Source organism: Hirundo rustica, chromosome W (genome assembly GCF_015227805.2).
Source record: "Hirundo rustica isolate bHirRus1 chromosome W, bHirRus1.pri.v3, whole genome shotgun sequence".
Taxonomy (NCBI): domain Eukaryota; kingdom Metazoa; phylum Chordata; class Aves; order Passeriformes; family Hirundinidae; genus Hirundo; species Hirundo rustica.
The window spans coordinates 30612918-30626080 of NC_053487.1; positions in this window are offsets into that span (position 1 = coordinate 30612918).

Sequence of the window (13163 nt, forward strand, 5' to 3'; positions counted from 1 at the left end):
ACAAGATGGAAGAGAATCACAAAGAACTCAAGCAGGACATTCTCCAGATCTCTGCAGTACAAGTTAAAGGCTCTGGCACCACACGCAAACGTTCCCTAGATAGAGAAGGAAAAGGCATCCCACGGGCTAAGCTGTGGTCCTTCCTGCAGTGAATGTGGAGAAAAGCATGAAAAGATGAGATGGAGAATCTACTGATGCTATGACACAACGGCTGCATGAATTGTTGGAATGGCAAGACTATGAGAGGAAGTTCCAGCAAGAAGGAAGCAGCTCCGGTTACCCAGGGAAATAAGGATAATCAGGCTTAGAGGGGCCCTGCCTCTAGCCAGGTAGAGGCTAGGGAAAACCGTGTTTTTTGGACTGTGTGGATTCGTTAGGCCTGGCACATCAGAACCACAAAAATACGAGGCCTTAGTTGATACTAGGTGCACAGTGCACATTACTTCCATCAAGACATGTGGGGGAAGAATCTGTTTCCATTGCTGGGGTGACAGGGGGTTCACAAGATTTTACTTTGGTGCAGGCTGATGTGAGCCTGACTGGAAATGAGTGGAAGAGACATCCTATTGTGACTGGCCCAGAAGCTCCATGCATTTTGGGCATAGACTTCCTCCGAAATGGGTATTTCAAAGACCCAAAGGGATTTAGGTGGGCATTTGGGATAGCAGCTGTAGAGACAGAGGGTGTTAAGCAGTTGAATACCTTGCCTGGACTATCAGAGAACCCATCTGCTGTAGGTCTTCTGAGGGTGGAAGAGCAACAAGTGCCAATTGCCACTTCAATAGTGCATCGCCGACAGTACAGAACAACTCGAGATGCTGTGATCCCCATCCACAAGATGATCCGTGAGCTGGAGAGCCAAGGGGTGGTCAGCAAAACCCACTCACCCTTCAACAGCCCCATTTGGCCTGTGCGCAAGTCTGACGGAGAATGGAGACTGACTGTGGACTACCGTGCCTTGAACGAAGTGACTCCACCATTGAGCGCTGCTGTGCCGGACATGCTGGAACTCCAGTACGAGCTGGAGTCCAAGGCAGCAAAGTGGTATGCCACAATTGACATTGCTAATGCTTTTTTCTCCATTCCTCTGGCTGCAGAATGCAGGCCTCAGTTTGCTTTCACCTGGAGGGGCGTGCAGTACACCTGGAACCGACTGCCCCAGGGGTGGAAACACAGCCCCACCATCTGCCATGGACTGATCCAGGCTGCACTGGAAAAGGGTGAGGCTCCGGAACATCTACAGTACATCGATGATATCATTGTGTGGGGAAACACAGCAATGGAAGTGTTTGAGAAAGGAGAGAAGATCATCCAGATTCTCCTGAAGGCTGGCTTTGCTATCAAGAAGAGCAAAGTTAAGGGACCTGCTCGAGAGATCCAGTTTCTGGGAGTAAAGTGGCACGATGGAAGGCGTCAGATTCCCACTGAAGTCATCAACAAGATCACAGCAATGTGCCCACCAACTAACAAAAAGGAAACACAAGCTTTCCTAGGCGCCATAGGTTTCTGGAGGATGCACATTCCTGAGTACAGCCAGATTGTGAGCCCTCTCTACCTGGTCACCCGCAAGAAGAACGATTTCCACTGGGGCCCTGAACAGCAACAAGCCTTTGCCCAGATCAAGCAGGAGATCGCTCATGCAGTAGCCCTTGGCCCAGTGAGGACGGGACCAGATGTGAAGAACGTGCTCTACTCAGCAGCCGGGAACAATGGCCTGTCCTGGAGCCTTTGGCAGAAGGGGCCTGGGGAGACTCGAGGCCGACCACTGGGATTCTGGAGCCGAAGTTACAGAGGGTCCGAAGCCAACTACACTCCAACAGAGAAGGAAATCTTGGCTGCCTATGAAGGAGTTCAAGCTGCCTCAGAAGTAGTAGGGACTGAAACACAACTCCTGCTGGCACCTCGACTACCAGTGCTGGGATGGATGTTCAAAGCAGAAGTTCCCTCTACCCACCATGCCACCAATGCCACATGGAGCAAATGGATTGCCCTCATCACTCAGCGCGCCCGCATTGGAAACCCAAATCGCCCTGGGATTTTGGAGATAATTACAAACTGGCCGGAAGGTGAAAACTTTGGTCTCATGGATGAAGAGGAGCAGGAACAAGTGACACGTGCTGAAGAAGCTCCACCCTACAACCAACTGCCAGCAGAAGAAACACGCTATGCTCTTTTCACTGACGGTTCCTGCCGCATCGTAGGGATGAACCGGAAGTGGAAAGCAGCTGTATGGAGCCCCACAAGACAGGTTGCACAAGCTACTGAAGGAGAAGGTGGGTCAAGCCAACTCGCTGAGCTCAAAGCTGTTCAACTGGCTCTGGACATTGCTGAAAGAGAGAAATGGCCAAAGCTCTACCTCTACACTGATTCGTGGATGGTAGCCAATGCTCTGTGGGGATGGCTGGAGAAGTGGAAAAAAGGCCAACTGGCAGCGTAGGGGAAAGCCAATCTGGGCTGCAGATGAGTGGAAGGACATTGCCACTCGGGTAGAGAAGCTACCTGTCAAAGTCCGTCATGTAGATGCCCATGTCCCCAAGAGTCGGGCTAATGAGGAGCACCGAAACAACGAGCAGGTAGATCAGGCTGCTAAGATAGAGGTGTCAAAGATAGACTTAGATTGGCAACACAAAGGAGAGTTGTTTCTAGCTCGATGGGCCCATGATGCCTCAGGCCATCAGGGCAGAGATGCCACCTATAAGTGGGCCCGAGACCGAGGGGTGGATCTAACCATGGACAGTATTTCTCAGGTTATCCATGACTGTGAGACGTGTGCTGCCATCAAGCAGGCCAAGCGGGTGAAGCCCCTATGGTATGGCGGGCGATGGTCCAAGTATAAGTACGGGGAAGCCTGGCAGATTGACTACATCACCCTTCCCCAAACCCGCCAAGGCAAGCGCTACGTGCTCACAATGGTAGAGGCCACCACAGGATGGCTGGAGACCTACCCTGTGCCTCACGCTACAGCCCGGAACACCATTCTAGGCCTTGAAAAACAAGTTCTTTGGAGGCATGGTACCCCCGAGAGAATTGAGTCAGACAATGGAACTCATTTCAAGAACAGCCTCATCAACAACTGGGCTAGGGAACATGGCATTGAGTGGGTGTACCATATCCCCTATCATGCACCAGCTTCAGGGAAAATAGAAAGATATAATGGACTGCTAAAAACCACCCTGAAAGCACTGGGTGGGGGATCATTCAAAAACTGGGAGCAGCATCTAGCAAAGGCCACCTGGTTAGTTAACACCCGAGGTTCCACCAACAGAGCAGGCCCTGCCCAATCTGAGTCCCTACATACAGTAGATGGAGAGAAAGTCCCAGTAGTACATGTAAGAGGTTTGTTAGGGAAGAGAGTTTGGATCAATTCTGCTTCAAGTACAGAGGATCCCATCCGTGGGATTGTCTTTGCTCAGGGACCAGGCTGCACATGGTGGGTAATGCAGAAAGATGGAACCACACGATGTGTACCCCAGGGAGATTTGATTGTTGGGTGAGAACTGTGTGTAATTATCACTGTGTGCTAAATGGTACTGCCACTGTATGTAGCTGTATATTGCATATTGTTTTTATATAGATGTATGTGTGTGTAGAGCTGGAATATATATTAGTTTTAGTAAATTGACGATATGGGGATACAAGGGGTGGAATGTCCTAGGGTAACTTTATGATGCCTGTATCCCCAATCGTCTGTTCTGTTTGTGCTGTATATTGAGTCCTGTGCCTTTAAGACTGGTTCTAAGAGCAAGGAGAAGCGCGGAGTTTGTTTTGAGAAAACTGCCTGACTCCTCCACATTCTTCTGCGGACGGCGTGTCCGGCGGAGGCTTGGAGAGACTGCAGGACAGAGATTTTTTTTTCTTTGCTTTTAGTTAGTTTCAGCTAGCTAGGGCAGAGAATTTCCCTGGACTGTTTTTTTTTTCCCTTTTTCTTGGAACTGTTTAAACCTGCTCTGGACTGAAAACCCAGGGGAGCACTGGGGGCTGCACCTGCGGCCCACCGGGGCCTGGACCTCGGCATTTTCCAGCAGCGCCGGAGGGACTGGGACTGGAGACGCTGAGAGAGACCCGAGCTACACCCACGGCAAGGACTTTCTCAGTTTGCCATCTCACTTCAGAAGGAGAGGTTTTATTGTTTCATACTATTCATTCTTTATACTTGTATGCACTTCATTTGTTTAGTAAAATAGTTTTTTCCACTTTTCTCCAAAGAGGGTTTTGGTTTTTTTTTCCGGACCGGTTGGAGGGAGGGGCCACGTGGGTTTGCTTCCTTAGAGGGATCCTATACAGGGGTTTTCTCCCAAATTTGTCCCAAACCAGGACAATATCTCAAAAGGGAAAAGACAAAAATTGAGTGACAGAAAAAGGAGTAACAGAGGTCCAGTATGGCTTATACTCCCACCTCCCATGCCTATGGGGTTGCAACCCACAGCAGGTGTATTTGATCTTCTTGGTGGCTGTTGAGGGTTACGTCTCCTGTAGAATTTCCCCCCCCCCCCCAAGTTGCTAGGAGACTAAATGCTGAGTACTTAACCTGGACAAAAAGAAGCTGATCACTTAGTTTGGCAGAGGGAAAAAAAGCTCAGGGAGAGAGAGCTGAGGGTGGGGGTCGGGGGTCTCTGGTCTTCCAGGGAGCAGAGATCAGGGGCTGCTGGCTGCTGGAGTCCACGGTTAACGAAGGAGTCTGGTCCTGGGAATTCTACCATCTGTTGGAGTATCCAGGAATTCGGAGTTTCTTCACTGTCCTGCTGGATTTTGGGTGAGCCCGGGTCCCGCCGCTGCGGCTTCTCCGGCACTGCCACCTCTGCCTGCTGAGGACACCCCTGCCTGCGGAGGACAGTCCACCACGCCCGGCTTCCAGCCATCAGCGCCGGAGCTTCCACCGTTTGCCCTCGGGGTTCTTGGTTCTGTTCTACTACTGTTATAATTGCTGTTGGTTTTTGTCTGTCCTGTTATATTTACTAGTAAAGGACTGTTATTCCTTTTCCCCATAGCTCTGACTGAAAAGTTGGGTTTTTTTTAATCTTCCAAATTATAATAACACGGAGGGAAGGAGTCAAATTCCTCATTTCCTAGAGAGGCCTGCCTCTCCATAGCAGACACCTGTCTTTTCAAAACCAAGACAGTGGCGAATACAGAGGCCAATCTGGTCTTGCCCTCTATTTCCTTGTCACTTCCTCTTAGCTAATTTCCAGACAAATCATTTTTGACACTCCTTAACTGTCGTTTCCCACTGTTCTTCAGGTATCTCCCATTCAACAGGCACTAATAATTCCCATCCACAAAACAAAGTTATTATTTCAGTTTCTTCGAATTCTATTTGGATAGGAGATTGATTTGGCCCTTGACACTTCCTGCAACGAGAGCGTCGCTTGTGTGAACTACAATACCAATTCTTCCCGCAACCTAAACATTTACATTTAACCCAGCTAGCATGTCTGGTATTTGGGTGGATCAAACAGGGTATTTGGTCTGGCACTGATGGAAGTTGCAACTCCTCTTCCTCTTTGCATAAATCACAGGCTAAGGTGCGAATACAAGAGTTCTCTGTCCGAAACAGTCCTGATCCTCCTGTTTGGAGTGGAAGTATTCCTCCCCAAGGAGGGTATCGGAAGCGTCTCAAGCTTGTCTAGGCAGTACTTGAAACCATTGATATAAACTTGGCCTTATCTCCCAATTAGGTGTGATCCTGTGTATGTTTCTTGGATCATTTGGGTCTTCCCAGTTCATTACCACCCAGTCCCCATTTAAGAGTCAATTTTTTATCACCCGGTTCAGATTTTATAGTCCACTCCTTAGGTTCTTCCACAGGTCCTTTGATTCTGCTGGCGTGGATCCACCCTCGTTCCTTGGTCCGGATCGCAGCCTCGGTCGTCAGCAATACCTAAAAAGGACCTTCCCATGGAGGAGTGAAAGATTGTTCTTTCTAGGTTTTTACTAGCACCCATTCCCCTGGATGAACATTATGGATTTTAAAGTCTAAAGGTGTGGTTTGAGGGATTATTCCTTTCAACCATAAGTTTTCAAGAGTTTTCGCAATGGTGTTAACGTATCCATTAACATTCATTTCCCTTACCTCATAGGTAGCATTTTCATGTTGGGTGGTCAAAAAGGGTAACCCAAACATCATTTCATAGGGTGACACTCCCAGGTCTGACCTGGGTTGTGTTTGGATCTTCAATAAGGCTTAAGGTAGGCATTGTACCCATGACATTCGGGTTTCAACTATTAATTTGGTCAAAGTTCTCTTTAAAGTCTGGTTCATCCTTTCTACACGACCAGAACTCTGTGGATGACATGGGGTGTGTAACTCCCATTTTATCCCTAAAGACTGAATTATTTGTTGTAACACTTTTGACATAAAATGCATTCCTCTGTCCGAGTCTATTCTATTAACCATTCCGTATCTGGGAATAATCTGTTCTGAAAGGGTTTTACTTACCATGTTGGCTGAGGCCTTGGTAGTGGGAACTGCTTCCTCCCAATGAGTTAGAAGGTCTGTCACTAATAAATACTTCCATCTTTGTACCTGAGGAAGTTCAGTAAAATCTACTTGGATACTTTGAAATGGTCGAAGAGCTAACTCACGACCTCCTAATGTTGTTTTTCTCATCACCTTTTTGTTTATCCTTTGGCAAGTTATACATTTTTCAGTTACTTGCTTTGCTACTCTAAAAATCCCAATGAACACATAGTTCCATAAAAAATGATCACACAAAGCCTGAGTACCCCAGTGGGTTTTCTGATGCATGTCTTCTAATATTTTTCTAGCCAGTATTTTATTAAGTAATTGTCTTCCATCAGGAAGTTTCCATTTCCCTGATTCAGCCTGTTCTCCTATCTTGTTTAATTCTTTTTTCTCTGCTTCACTAAACTTTGGGATTTCCAATTTTTCCTCATTTGGAGTTAATATTAACATAACTCTTTCAGCTCCATTTTCTGCTGCATCCTTAGCTTCCTGATCTGCTCAATTATTTCCTCTTATTTCTGGGGTCACTCCTCTTTGGTGTCCCTTAATGTGTACTATAGCTATTTCTTCAGGTAGTTTTAATGCCTCTAAAATCTCTAAAATGAGTCCCTCATGTACTAATCCTTTTCCTCTTGAGTTAAGTAATCCTCTTTCTTCCCAAATTTTTCCAAAAGTATGTACTACTCCAAAAGCATACCTCGAATCGGTGTATATAGTTCCTTTCTTGTGTGCCAAATATTCCAGCGCCTTTTTTAGAGCATATAATTCACAAGTTTGAGCTGACCAGTTTGAAGGTAATTTTCCTTTTTCAGTAGTTTGCATGTTTTTTCCATCAACTACTGCATACCCTGACATTCTTTTTCCTTGTAGACATCTGGAGGAACCATCCACATAGATTATTTCCCCTTCTGAAAGGGCTTGTTCTTCAAGATCCCCTTGAACTTTTGTTTGGTATTGGATAATTTCTAAACAATTATGTATTAGGTTATCTGCTGGTTCTCCATATAAGAATTGAGCTGGATTTAAACTTCTGTTTACTTCTAATGTCAGGCCATCACTATCCATCAAGATTGCTTCATATTTTAACATTCTAGAGTCTGTCAACCATTTTTCAGCTTTCTGATTTAACACATTTCAAACCGCATGAGGTGTGCACACAATTAGTTTACCTCCAAGAGTAAGTTTATGACTTTCATCTACTAGGATTGCAGTAGGGGCCATAGCTTGAATACACACTGGCCAGCCGTGGCTCACTGGGTCTAATATCTTTGATAAATAAGCTACTGGTCTCTTTACTCTTCCCCACTCCTGGACCAGAACTCCATGAGCTACCCCCTTTTCTACATTCACATATAGATGAAAGGGTTTTTCTAGTGAAGGTAAGCTTAAAGCTGGTATTGAGACCAGTTTTAACTTAAATTTTTCTAATTTATCATCATCTTCCTTGGTCCATTTTATATTATCTCCCTCTGTCAACTTTTCATACAAAAATTTTACTGCCTGTGTGTACCCCCTCAATCTATAATCTACAATCTACAATATCCTAATAATCTGAGTAGTTTTCTGATTTCCCTCTTTGAAGAGGGAGGTGGAAGGGATAGAATTCCTGCAATTCCCTCTGGATTGAGCCTTTGACTACCCTTACTTGTCAAGTGTCCAAGATATTTTACCTCTGGTTCTACAAATTGCAGCTTCCCTCTTGATACCCTTAATCCTTTTTCTCCAAGAAAATTTAAAAGTTTTATTGTAGCTTCTCTAACTTCAACTTCATCTTCCCCAGATAGTAAAAGATCATCCACATATTGGATAATTTGTATTCTAGGAGGAGTGGAGAAGGCTTGCAGTATTTTTTCTAAAGCTTGCCCAAATAAGTTTGGAGACTCTGTGAACCCCTGTGGTAATTTTGTCCATCTTAATTGCTGCTTTCTTCCAGTTTTTGGATCCTCCCATTCAAAAGCAAAGATATCTCGGCTCTCCTTGGCTAGTGACAGGCCCAAAAAGCATCTTTAAGATCCACTACACTAAACCACTGATGCTGGGGTGGAACTTTACTTAGAAGTGTATAGGGATTGGGTACCACTGGGTAACGAGACCGAGTTCTTTTGTTAACCTCCCTTAAATCTTGTACTAGTCTGTAACTCCCATCAGGCTTCTTTACTGGGAGAATAGGGGTATTATGAGGAGACATGCAAGGTTCTAGTGTCCCGTCCTTTATTAGTCCTTCTATTACTGGCTTCAAACCTTTCCATCCTTCTAAAGATATGGGGTATTGATGTACACATATGGGACAATCTTCTCTCTCTATTGTAACACTTATAGGGTCAATATTTCATCCTCCCCTATTTCCTTCCCTAGCCCAAACTTCCTTGTTAATTCTTTTTTCATCCTCTTGGCCTAATTTTAAAACTTTAGCTGTCATTTTCCCATCTTCTGGTATAACCCCTATTCCTAATTTCACTTGTAAGTCTCTTCCTAGTAAGTTGCTACTTGCCTTTGGGACCAATAAGGCATCTCCCATCCAAATTTGAGTTTCCCCTTCAATTACTACATCTTTAATGACTGGAACTGTAAAAGTTTCTCCTTTTGCCCCTGTTACTTTTGCAGTATCTTTACTCACACTATAACCTTTGGGTACATTTAGCAGGCAGGTTCTTTCTGCCCCTGTATCTACCACAAATTCCAATTCTTCTCCTTGGGGACCCACTTTTAGAGTTATCACAGGCTCTAGATGGTATTTGTACCCTAAAAAATAGAGCCTTTGGCCTCCCTATTCCTCCTCTGTGCCCATCTCTTTGAAGATTTTCAGATCTATTACCTGCTTAGGACCATTTTTCCTATAATGTCCCTCACCCCCACAGTAAAAGCAGACATTCCTGGAATGCTGCTGAGACTTGGTTTGCATTGGGATTCTATTCTTTTCCTTTCCCCTGTCTCTACTAATTTTATCTCTAGAAGTAGTGCCTGTATGTTTTTGATTTTTTTGGAAATTGTTTTCTCGCATGGTGACTGCCATAAGTTTTGCTTTCAGTTTAGCTTTCTCTTCATCTCTTCGGACATAAACTTTCTGAGCCTCCTTTAATAAGTCATCTAATGATTTATTATGCCAATCCTCAATTTTTTCTAATTTTTTTCTAATATCTGGCCAGGCATTAGTAACAAAGTTAATCCTTAACAAAGCTTTCCCCACATCAGTTTCAGGGTCTATTCCGGAATATTGTTTCATATTTCTCCTAAGTCAATCTAACCATTCAGTTGGAGATTCTTCTTTTTCTTGTTGTGCCTCAAAAGCTTTTTTAGCATTTTGCCCTCAGGGTGCCGCCTCTTTTATTCCCTTGATTATTAAATTACAATATTCATTCATGTGTTTCCTCCCCTCCTCATTATTTTGACCCCACTCAGGAGGCGCAGTTGGCATTTTGTCTTCTCCAGGGAGCCCCTGTGGGTTCTCTTTTCCCCAAATTTTTATTCCAGCTGCTCTGATTTATTGCCTTTCTTCCTGAGAAAATATTATTTTCATTATAGACTGCATCTCTTCCCAAGTATAAATATTCAGACCTAAAAAATGGTCTAATTGTTCAGCTGTGCCTATGGGATCCTTCAAAATTCCTTTGATTTCTTTTTTAAAATTTCTGACCTCAGAAGAAGTCAAAGGGGCATTTACAAACCCTGTTCCACCACCTCCCATTGGGACTTCTCTCCGTGGCATTAGACTAATTTCTTTATCCCATTTTTGGTTTTTATCCTCTGTCGTCTTTTTCCCGTGTTTTGAGAAAGAATCCAGAGAGGGCTGTCTTTTAAGTGAACTTCTAGTGTTTCGATAAGGCATTTCTGAGGAGAAGTCGTTTCTCTGAGCAGTAGCTGTGGTTACCGAGGGCACGGAGCTCAGGGCAGGAAGGGCGGTGAGGGGAGGGCAAAGCGCCGAGGCTCGGTCCTCCAAGGGCGGAGCGTAGGCGGGGTTTGCTGCCGGGACCGGCAGAGGAGGGGGCAGTTCTGGGGGATACCAGAGGGGAGCGTGGGCAGCCTGCACGGGGCTGGTGGCGGCTGAGTCAGCGGCTCCCGGCAGAGACAAAGCAGCAGCAGCGGCAGCGCCCAGCGCAGCCGGCACGGGCAGGGCAGCCGGGGATCGGGCAGTGGGGGAAGCGATTGGAGATAGGACGGCTGGGACCGACGGGACCCCCGGCACGGTCGGGCAGTGGTCTTAGACCACGCGTCAGGAGGGACCCCTGGCATGGCCTTTAGGGCAGCCGCGGACCAGGCGGCTGTGGCAGACAAATTCACCGGCGGGGCCGGGGATGGGGTGTATGCGGGAACTGGCACAGCTGCCGCGGGCTGCGACCGGCACTTGGGACGGGAACTGGGGTAGGCGGGGCTGAAGCGGGACCCGGGACAGGGGGCTCGGCCACGAACGGCGGGAGCGCGAGCGGGAACGGAGGAGGCAAAGCCTGCAAAGGATCCCATCCTTTTGTTAGGAAAATTAATCCACGAACACCAGAGGTTTATGTCCAAAAAGGACACAGAGGAGTCCTTTTACTTTATTCGAATAAAGGGAGAGGCCATGGGGCATTTCCCCTGGGGTCTCTCAGTTTTTCAGAGGACGCAACCTCCTTTTTATCCTAATTTCCCGACTGCATTTCCCTCTCTCTTTCTCCATTGGCTGCGGTACTTGAGAGGTACAGACTTCCCGAAATGCCTAAGACCTAAGATTCCCCTTTAATGTATAACCCCCCTGTGAAAAGTGCATATTATATGGCTCTACGCAAGATATTTACTATATGTATTATGTTGTATTGATTGTTAATGTTGTATTAATATTTTGATGGTATGGTAAATGTAGTTTTGCAGTTAAAATGTAGTTTTTATGTACCAACCACAGGAAAACGTAAATCTTTCAGAGAAAAAAAGAATTTACTACTTCCTTATCAGAAGAGACCAACTTCTCCTGCCTTGCTCAGCCCTGAAGACGCCATAGAGATTAAAGGGAAAAAGTGATACCAGAAACAATTCTTTGTTTGAATGGAATTTATGCATCATGTATGAGATGTATGAATATTCATGTATGAAATGTATGAATATTCAACAGGCTATTGCTTTTAAGAGATAATCCTTTGTTACCGGGGGTCCTTCTTCGGAGCTTTTTGCTCGGGAAGGCACCCAGACATCTGTAACTTTGTTTTTATTGTCTCATATTGTCCTAACCCTAATTGTTCAATTTTTTTATTACTCTAATTCTATTTTTATAACCATTTTATTTACTATTAAACTTTCAAAATTTTAAAACAAGTGATTGGTGTTTTTCACAATTATGGTAGCAGAGGATGGTTATAACACCTCACTGCCGGTGCCTCAGTGGAATCAGGGTGAGGACGGTGCGCCCTGCCCAGTTGGCAGCCTCGCTCTGTGTTCCCCTGCTGTGACCGACAGATGCAGGTCAATGGACAAAAGGAGGCAATAAAACAAAGAAAAGGGAAAAGATTCCCTAAAACCGCGGTAATTAGCCCCTAAGACTAAAGTGTACACGAAGACAACGACCCAGGGACAAAGGACAGGTGAGTACTGGTTTGAACGGGGTGGATAAGGGGGGGGATGAATGTGTGTGAATGAGAGGCAGCTGGTTACCCCAGTCCTGCTAAGTGAGTGCGGAGTCTCCTATGCTGCGTTTCCGGGAGAAAAACGGCCAGTAAAGAGACGAAGCGGGTGATAATGAGAGGAATGACAAGAATTGTTTTTACAAACAAGCCCTGGGTCTGCTGGTAGATAAAACTAGCACTGAGAGATAAGAGAAACAATGGGAAGGATTCTATTGATTAATGAATGGAAAAGAAGATACTTGCCTTTACAAACAAACCATAGGTTTGTTTGTAAATGAAATTGAATATTGAAAGATGAAAGCAACAATGGGGAAAAACCCATAAATCCCATCAAAATTAAAAATTAAGGGAGTTATACATTAAAAGGGGAATCTTAGGCATTTCGGGAAGTCTGTACCTCTCAAGTACCTTAGCCAATGGGGAAAGAGAGAGGGAAATGTGGCCGGGAAATTAGGATAAAAAGGAGGTTGCATCCTCTGAAAATCTGAGAGACTCCAGGGGAAATGCCCCATGGCCTCTCCCTTTATTCGAATAAAGGGAAAGGACTCCTCTGTCTCCTTTTTAGACATAAACCTCTGGTGTTCGTGAATTAATTTTCCTGACAGAGGGAGAGAGAGAAAGATTATGGGGAAAACCATCCTGTGGGAACACGGCAGCTGTGGGAAGCAGAGCCTGTACATGGGGAGCACCATCAGTTTCTCCCCCAGGGCAAGGGACACCAGGCTCTGCCCCCAGCCCAGTCAGGCTCACCAAAGCCTCCTGGTCTTTGCTGCTTTCCCCTGTTCTCATCCCATTGTTTAACAGCAGAAAATGCCAGATCAGATCCCTTAAACCAGAGGGCTGAATCTGGGAATAAATTGCCCCTCTCCCACAGCAGGGTTTCAGGGTGTCTGTGTGTGGTTTGGCTGGAGGGTCCCCAGCACAGAGGGGACCAGGCGCTCCAGGCAGGGAGCACCCATGGGAGTGCAACCACCTTTTGTGGGGACCATGAAAGTGCAGGGAAACAGAGACCTGACCTGCTGGCAGGTACAGAGGTGGGAAGGTGCTGTGAGAGCAGATTTGGGGGCCCAGGGCTCCTCAGCCCACAGCAGGATGGCTCCATCCCAACCTCC